Raw genomic sequence first — 8,888 nt, 5'->3', positions numbered from 1 at the left:
GGACCACCAACGGAGGTAACGCCATAGCACAAGCTAATACTCATCCAAACCAAGCTCGAATGCTAAACATCATAAGAAAAGCGTGCGCAAGCCGAGCGGTGGAAAGCTTTCCATGGAGGCGGCTATGGCGGCTGAGGTTCCAGCGAGAGGGGAAAAAGGCAATACGCCCTCACTGAAGCTCAGTTGACTCAGCCAATACGTCGGGGCGGTGGAGGCGGATGTGGCGCAGCTACGGGTGAGATGGAGACGGTGGCGGTGCGGTGGAGCGCACGCCAGGCGACGGTGGAGGTGGTGCTATGCTCGGTGGCGAGGCTGCGCTGCGGGAATGGTTAAGGAGGAAGCAGTGCAACGCGAAATGGGAGTGTGGGCGACACTGGCGAGCACTGGGGGAAATAAGGGCGCGCTCGGGCCCAACACAGCCATGCTGGGCAAGACGCCGGCGACGCGCGGCCATCCCCACATCCACATGGCGGCCAGCTTCTAAAGCCGGTCGGCCACCAAAGAACGGGCGGGTTCAGACATCAGCGTCTCGGTGCAAGCCTGACAACGTGAATTGACAGCGCTTGATCTCCTAAACCAAGAGGAATTAGTACCAACGATCTAAATCAAACTTGTAGCTCTATGTACCAGCTTCAATTATTCTTAAAGAATCGTGTGCTAACTCGCAACCAAAATCGAGTTATATCCTCCCAAAGTCGACGCGACCAAACTGTCAGTTAACTCGACTTAGAAAAAAATTGCTAAGTGTTGAAAACAAGGATTTGATGATTCTTGTGAGCCTAATTCAAGCATGTTAGGGGCTAAACCAGTCTATGACCAAAAAATAAAAGTTGTTCCTCTTGCTAAATACTACAACTTTGCTTTAGTGACCACCTCCATGCAAGGTCTCTAGCATATAGTTCAAACTTGGTCAAACATGCTACTTTCAAATGATGGTATACACTTAAACTTTGGCTTAGTGACCAAATTACCCTTAACCATGAATACCAAAGTTGTTCATAAGGATCTTCTAAACATGTTTAATCTATTTGTAAGGTCACAAACTCATTTCATGCATTGGTCACACTTAGAGCTATCTAGGTCCACATGAATAGCATCACTTAAGTACTTGATTAGTCAAAATGATCTTCATGAACATTGTTCCACTAGTCATCATAAGTGTAGCTAATATGTTTTAGTGACTCACATTCATCACTTGTATTCACTCATGATCATATGCATATATACAGGGAAACATGAAATAATAAGCAATGTTGCAAATGTTTCAATCACATGTTTCAATTGTAAAAACTTAAATATGGATGCATGATGCTCATGCTCATGCAATGCAAGTCAATTTATGCAATGCTAACACCTAGGGTGTTACATCAAATAGAAAAAAAACAAAAATTGAAAAAATGGCCATAGTGGTAGGGATCAAACCTACGCCCTCTACAGTTAAAGCTACAAGATCTACCACTAAGCTATGATTGGAAGCTCAATCAAGTGAAGTTATATTTATCTGTAAAAATTAATGCATAAAAAGTGCATGGACCTAATAAATGTCTAATTTTTTTAATAGCCCATGTAACCCAACCCACGATTGGATGCAACCCAACCCACATTTGGGTTAGCTCGTATGCTGCCGGTTTTATAGGGATACCTCACATTCTATGTGATTCTCGTCAGAAAGTCAGAATAATGACGGACAGAGAAGGGGGATTCCCGCGCTTACCTCACATTTTTAAACACATTTATGTACAAAACAATGATTCACAACAGATTTTGTCTAGTTGCCAAACTTTTCTGACAATACAGCAAGTTAGCAACAATTAGACACTAGGATTCACCCTTGATTACATAAAAACAATTAGACACTAGGATTCGCACAAACTCCAAGATTGCAGTTAAATGATGTCAATGTGGCTCTGAGTTGCAGCAGTCCAAAGCTGTGGCATTTACAAAATTTGTTGTCATAGCTAACACGGGAAAGGCCTGCAATAATAACTCTTTCAAGATATCTGCAAAACCAAAATTGAACTAATATGAGTCTATTTTTCTGAAAGAACAAAGAAGAGAATATTATACATGCTTTGCAAAGAAATATCACATTCATGGACATGAAGTGTACAATGCACACAAAGCTGGTCAGGGAATGCAAAAAAATAGGAGCAATTCAATCAGGGCAGTTTGCATGCCTGGACTAAGCTTTTGACTTACAGGAAGTAACCTGAGCACAAATGCTTGTCTTTTCAGCATGTGACACAAGGAGGCACCCAAAAATAGAACCATAAAACAAACAAGGTATGAGTAAGCAACAAATTATCAACAATGGAGCTTCATTCATGTAAAAATAACACTACAGGAACATACTGCCTCCTAATTATGTGTTTGTCTTCTCAAAATTCACTGATAGGAAGTCATTTGCTTGTCACCACTATTTATAAAGTCCTAGAGAAACAAGGTCACATGGACAAACTATTTTTCAGTAAATCTAGAGATTACCTGATCCTCCAGATCAGATTCTTCAGTAATGCCAATGCCTCCATTTGTATTGCCCTTGCCATTATGAAGGAACAACCTTCAACATAACTCTTCTTGACGAGTCCATTTCTATGGTTAAATTCTTCTTTAGCAGCTTGGTCTCTTCAATTTATTGAACTCTTCTTGATGAGTCGTTTGTATGGTTAAATTCTTCTTCTTAATACAATGATGCACAAATCTTGTGAGTATTCGAGATAAAATGATGAATGCGACCTCAAATCATAATATGCCAAGGAAATATTTCTGATAAACAGCAGTGATCAGGAGAAAACTGCTGGATGATTGACAGCAATAATTTCACAGTTTCTGGATCAGTAAGAAAATGTCACCATCCTTAGCTTCCCTGACCATTCAATGTACAATACAATAAGCATGTAGGTGTACTACATGTAGATGCACCCACCTTATCTCCAACTCCAGTTAAAATTGAACCACTCTTCATAGGGCACAAGGTAGCCCTGAAATAAAAAGTAAGAAACTGAAAGAAAATAAATATGAATATTGAGCCACTTCTCAAATGATGTACAGTAGGTAAAAAGTATAGTATGACAAAAAATATTTATGATGTTTGATGACCCAATGAATGGGAACCCCTGTCATTGTACACCATATATATGAGGTATAACATGAGCGCTTACCGTATTGGGTGCCCAATCCACTGAAAAGCTTCAGCAGGTCCTCTAGAGAAAGATGATGCATGCTCATCCATGGCAAGCACCTCAAAGTAACTTTTTACTGAAATATTAGAGCTTGAACCTTTTGCTGGTGGATTCCTTTTGTAATACAGATCCCTCATGAGATGAGCTGTTTCAATTATCCTATTCTTATACAACTGAGGAGAAAAACATATTGCAAATGTTAATCAACACACATACATAGCCTCAGAGTTTTGAGAACACTCATCCAACAACCGAAATAGGAGAAATGCATGAAACAGAAAAGGTCAAACAGAAAACATGGTCTAATACTCTATCGCAAGAATTTATGGTACAAAAATTGGTACCAAGAACCAGCAATAAAATTGACTTAAAAGCGTTGTAGACTATGCACATACATCCTTATTAATACATAACAAAAATTGACTTAAAAGAGTTGTAGACTATGCACATACATCCTTATTAATGCATAGCACAAGTTAGCCTCATCAAGGTATCATGGTTCAGATCAGGATCAGAAATAAATGGTGAGACCAAAATGCATCTCGGAGAGCTACAAGCCCATGGCTACGCCTACTCCATCTGTGATCCAGTGACTCAAAATCATGCACTTGCAGGTGCATGATCTACTTTGTAGCACAAGAGACCCAATCTAATGGTTTAGGTGTTCTCTTGCAGCAAATAGGGTGCATCATAATAGCACATAAAACACAGATAGAAAATAGTCCAGCATGGCGAGTTGCAAATAATTCCACTAAAATAACAAATCTCCGTCCAGCTTCCTGGTGAAATTGTTACCTTTCTACCATAAAAATTAGTCTTTTTTCCCTCTCCAAAGAAGATAGAGCTGGTGTAGAACAGAAACCCCCGAATGAGTTCACCAACAACAAGCATAGATTTACAGCCAAAATCATGGATGAACTAACTACTAAGATTAGCCACGGAACGAACCAAGTTATCGTATAACGAAGGGACCGGTTGATTGTAGCAACCAGGAGGACAACTGCGAAAGGGAAAGCGGGAGGAGGAGGAGCAGCTCACCATGAACCGCACACGGCGGAGCAGCGGGCAAGGTCGAAGTGGTCGTCCAGGCGGGAGAAGACGGACCGGAGGATGTCGTCGTTCAGCGACTGCGCCGTGGACCCGGAGCCAGTAGCCGCGGGTCGTCGATTGGACCTCACTACTGCAGCAGCCCCACCCGTCAGCTCCATCCCTCTCTTCTGTCCCTCCCCTCCGCTCTGGCCAGGCTTCCAAGCCGGCCGGGTGACCGCGCTCCCCACCGCTCGACTTAGCCTGCGTCCGTGCGACCTGCGCGTGTACCGAACAAACCGCGCCGCGCCTATCTGGTCTCTGCTCCACCGAGTCCACCCTCATCCACTTGTCCCACCTAAACCGAGTCACGGCACCCGCCATTGACAGGCCGCACGAGCTCCTCTGGACCTGATAGGCGAAAACCATCTGGCCGTTGGTGAGGAGCGACACATTGGGGGCGGGGCTGAAGCCGGGATGCACGTCCCCGTCGTGGCCGTAGCTCATCTGCGACCTGAGCATGGACTCGGCGACGTACAACGGGTCGTTGTCGTTCCCCGCGCCGCCGTCCTACAAGCTGAACTCGCCCTCCAGGTCGTCGACGCCGTCCTCCTCCTCGTCGCCCGCCACACGCGAGCAGCCCTCGCGACGCTCATACTCGTAGCAGGCGCGACAGTTGGTGGTGGGCACCGGCATGCCGAGCACGCCCTCCAGCTTCGCCACCAGGGACCGCTGCGTTCGTGGACGAGCGCACCTCGCCACCCGCACCTCCCGGGGCAGCGGGGACGGCCGCCGCCGCCGCGACCGAGAGGGCAGTCGCCGCCGTAGCCTCCACAGTGCTCGGTTGGGGAGCTGAGGGCTAGTGAGAAGGGGTCGGTTCCGGATCTCGACGGAGACGATGCAGGAGCGGCGTAGCGTGTCGAGGTCCTCCCGTGGACGGATCAACGGCGGCGGACGGCGACGGCATATAGACGGAGAACACAGAGATGGCAGGCCAATGAACCCTAAAAAACGAAAATATTCATCTTGTTTCTAAAGCAAATATTCAAGTACTTAAATCATACCTCCCAACTATACTACTCAAAATATTGTTTTTACAATTATAGATTTACCGTTTTACCCTTGATGAAAAAAATTAACTACGAAAAAGAAATTGTCACTCTTTTATTTGAAGTCATAATCCTTAGACGTTAGGAGGCGTTACGGCGCATATGGGCCCACCGACCTATAGACATATCTAACGTCCTCCCGACGTCTCCCTCATTGACGCCTCTCAACGCCTTCCCTCATATGGGTCCCACCAATCATAGATATATCTAACGCTTCTTAACGCCTCTCCAACCATAGTTAAAAAAGTTCTAGTAATTTAGTGTCGTTCAACACAACTAAAGGATGATCGTGAGCTTAATATACATTTGATAATATGCGTATATATATGCTTTCATAAAGCAAGGATCTCTAGCCACCATTTAATTCGCTTTCACAAGATGGAGAGTCCTAGTTGTAGAGAAAAACTGTAGTAGGTAATTACTGCCGTGAAAGTTTATTTTGTCAACTTATTATTTTATCAATTTGATGTTATATATTGATATTATATTATCATAAGCCTTAAAGGTAGTCATGTGAGAATATCGACCCGGTGACCATTTATCCTGGCTTCGCCCCTATCCTAGATAGTCCTACTAAGGTTTAGCCGGGCCGGGCTGGCACGACGTACGGCTTGCTGAGCCCGTCATATCCGAGCACCGAGCTACACCCCCGTGCCACAGATGCAGCCAAGAAAGATGCGACGCCGCGCTGCTGTTGCCATGCCACAGCGCCATGCGCCCTTGATCTGCCGTCGAGCGCGTGGACGTGCACGTGCACGTGCCCCTGCGTTGCCGTGCCACCACAGCGTGAACGCTGGCTAGGTACGCGCTGTCTAGCACCGCGGTGCCCCCAAAGACGAGGGCTGGGGTCAGGGTCACACTGCTCCTCTTTGCGCTCCATCCGGCGGGGCCGCCATCGCCTCAACGCGCTAGTTGGGCCGCACTGCCACTTCCTCCACGCTGCTCCTCATCCGTCCATGTCCGGCGGGGACCGGTTCACGCCACTCCTGTGCGTGTGTTGGCAAAAAAAAAAACTATTTTAAAAAAACTAGTTTTTTTACCAATTAGCATGCACTAAACCCAATAAACGAAAGGATCATCATCTTAACATGCATGTACCTACTACAATTGAAAGACAAAATATTTTTCAAGGTACACTAGTACATAAATGATTTTTGCTCACGGTCGGAAATGATATTCAGGGTCGGTTTAAAAACCCGCTACTATGGTATCAATTGTAAAACCGTTCTTAGAAATTAATTTTCAGGGACGGTTCTATTAAGACAACCGTCTTTAAAAAGCGATTTTCAGTATCGGTTCCGTCCCTAAAAATAATTTTAAAAAAAGTGATTTTCAAGGACGGTTTAAAAATCATCGTTAGAAATCGATTTTCAGGGACGGTTCTCTTAAGACAACCGTCGTTAAAAATCGATTTTCATTATCAGTTGACTCAAGTCAACCGTCCATAAAAATAATTTTTAGAACTTTTTAAAAATCATGTAGAGTCTAATAAAAATAAGAAAAAAATATTTTTAATGTGGCCAGAAGCCAAAAGGTCCAACTACAGCTCACAAGATTTATTTTTCGCTTGCCTGAACAAGTCGCACCCGTCGGGGATTTGAACCCACAACCTCTCACTTCATGTGTCCCATCCTCTGCCACTACACCACACAACTACTTGCAACTAGTTATATGATGCTGTCTATCTGTACTAATATGTACGAATCTTGTAGTTAATATTTTGACTCGTAAACAATCTTAAATGAGAAAACTTCCAACTATAAAGTTTTAGATCTCATCGAGCACTACAACTTTGATATAGGACATTTCTCCATCCAAGGTCATTTGAAGAATTCAAAAATTTAAAATCTGAAGAACTTAATATAAATATCTGGGCTCTTAAACGATCTCGAATAAAATTTTCATCAACTACGAAGTTTTAGATCGATTGATCAGGTACCATGTTTTTAAGAAATGGATCCATCAGCCATGTCCGAGAAACATGAGAGCCTCCACCCCTTCCACCGCCGCCTCTCCCTCCATCGCTGCCTCCCCCACCGCCGGTGATGGCCTCCTCTAGTGGTGCCGTCATCCCTCGTCATGGCTGGCTTCTCTGACCTGGACTTTCATCTAGGGTTGGAGATTGAGAAGTTGGTAGCCAATTGCTTCCAATGTATGGTTAGTCCCTCCTCATCCCTCTTGGATTCAAGCTTTCCCCGGTCGCCTCTTTTGGCCACTCCTCGGTGAGACTCAATGATGACTCTGTCAGTCTTCTTCTCCAATCGTGTCTTTGTGGCACAGCTAAGGATTTCAGGGCCATCCACCTCTCCGGCTGGATGTTTCATTTCTCGGTCTCTTGCAAGAAAGTTGGTCTTCTTATCTATAAGCTTAAGAGTTTTTCTTGCAAAGGCTTTGCTGTTTTCTTCCTCCTTTGGGGTAATGGAGGCCCCAATTGGTTAAGAGATTTCGATTGTTGGACTCGAGAGTGTGAAGCCGAATGGACCCTGGTTGGTGCAAAGGGCAAGAAATCCTTCGCGGATGTGGTTAAATTCAGCGCTCCCTCTTGTATGCCTAGCTTATCTATGTTCAAGAGGCTTAGCTTTCACAAAGATTATCAGAAAATTTTTCTCAAGCAACCTTATTCTTGTTTCCCAACCAAGGCCAACTCGCCGCCGATGAGGCAAGCTCTCTAGAGACGCTGGATCCCCAAAGCCATTAATCCGTACAATCCAAGGGCAGTCTGCCCAGGCGGAATCGGCGCCATCTCCTCAGCCCCTTTCGAATTCAAATCTGTTTTTGGCTGATGGGCCCAGCCCACTCCCCCCAATCATCGGACTTAGCGGCAGTTGTTGGGCCCTGGTGCTCCAAATGTCTAGCCCATTGCCATACTTGGAAAGCTTGCTCTGATTTAGTAAGATGCTCAATCTGCTACAACTATGGACACAGGAAAAGATTTTGCCTTTCAAAGGCCCGCAACCACTGGCGAATTAGGCCCAAATCTTCCTTGGAAGATGTAGAGTCACCTACTAGGGCTATTTCATCCGTACCTGACTCAGACTTGTAGCAAAACGCCTTCGCCGCTCCACCCACTTGCACAGTGCAACCCTCCACCTCGCGCTCTCCATGCACGTCGATGGCCAACTTCGCGATTGATCCGCGCCCCGCACCTACCCCTCGGTTTCACCCTGGAGGAGCCAGCCCTCCACCCTCCCCTTCGCCATGAAGTTTTCGTCACAAGTTTCTACACCCTGAGCAACGAGGACCTTGCGATTATCAAGCTCTAGCCCCAAGTCCACAAGGATGACTTTGGTGATCTGGCCACAGAAATCCGCAGCTTGTTTAGAGATGTTCATCAGGTGCGTGTGACTAACATCTAGCCATGTCCCCTTGGTGATGCTTTTGTTTGGTTTGGGAGCCCCTTAGATAGAGAAGTTTCTAGGTCCTGCCTTCAAGTTCAATAGCTGCAGTATGATTGTGATCAAGCATGACGAAGCTGAAAATGCAAGAGCTTTTGATCTAGACCGTGAGGCATGGGTGATGCTAGTAGGGTTTCTAGAAGATCTGCGCAATGGTGCTATCATTGCCAAGGTTG

The 8,888-nt window shown here is 45.4% G+C and overlaps 1 long non-coding RNA gene across 1 annotated transcript; it reads right to left on the bottom strand.

Moving 5' to 3' along the window:
* Window positions 1-2,598: 2,598 nt before the first annotated feature.
* LOC136486521 (uncharacterized) lies at window positions 2,599-3,287 on the bottom strand. The gene is made up of 3 exons (XR_010766857.1): window positions 3,162-3,287; window positions 2,927-2,981; window positions 2,599-2,829 (listed from the first exon to the last, which is right to left on the bottom strand). It is a non-coding gene; the product is annotated as an uncharacterized lncRNA (long non-coding RNA).
* Between the last annotated feature and the right edge of the window lie 5,601 nt (window positions 3,288-8,888).

Source organism: Miscanthus floridulus, chromosome 10 (assembly GCF_019320115.1).
Source record: "Miscanthus floridulus cultivar M001 chromosome 10, ASM1932011v1, whole genome shotgun sequence".
NCBI lineage: Eukaryota > Viridiplantae > Streptophyta > Magnoliopsida > Poales > Poaceae > Miscanthus > Miscanthus floridulus.
The sequence above is the reverse complement of the archived record's forward strand: the minus strand, read 5'-3'. Positions and strand labels throughout refer to the sequence as shown.